Below are 606 nucleotides of genomic sequence, written 5' to 3'. Positions count from 1 at the left end.
TTTCCTGACATACTGATTTTTAGATGGCTTACACACACACACACACACACACACACACACACACACACACACACACACACACACACACACAAGTATACATGTACCAATATGTATCCATATAATCCATATATATATACATAGGATGTGTGTGTGTATATATATGGGTGTGTACGTATATATGTGTATATATATGTGTACAAATATTATGCTTATGAGTATATATGTATACATATATGTGTGTAAGTATATATCTATACTATAAAAGGCAAATCTACTCTGTGTGTTTGTATGTTTAAAATTCATACATTTACACAATTCAAAATTTCTTCAATTAAACAATCGCAATCAATATTCTAAATACAATAAGTTAGGTCACTGCGTCATTTTTTCACTCCAAAAATTTCCTAATAATGAATAAAATCCGTAAAACTACAGGAGTAAACATTTTCTCCCTAATAAAATCTAATTTCCTCTTTCTAATACAAATCCTTTCAACTCCTACTTCCTCTTATGTCCTACTTTCTCTTATGAACCTTTACGAAAATACAACAACAAATACAAAAAGAAAGGAAGGAGAAAAAGAAAACTATCAAAACTGAAACAATC

This window comes from Octopus bimaculoides, chromosome 14 (genome assembly GCF_001194135.2).
Source record: "Octopus bimaculoides isolate UCB-OBI-ISO-001 chromosome 14, ASM119413v2, whole genome shotgun sequence".
NCBI classification, from domain to species: Eukaryota; Metazoa; Mollusca; class Cephalopoda; order Octopoda; family Octopodidae; genus Octopus; species Octopus bimaculoides.
Note: the sequence above shows the minus strand (reverse complement) of the source record.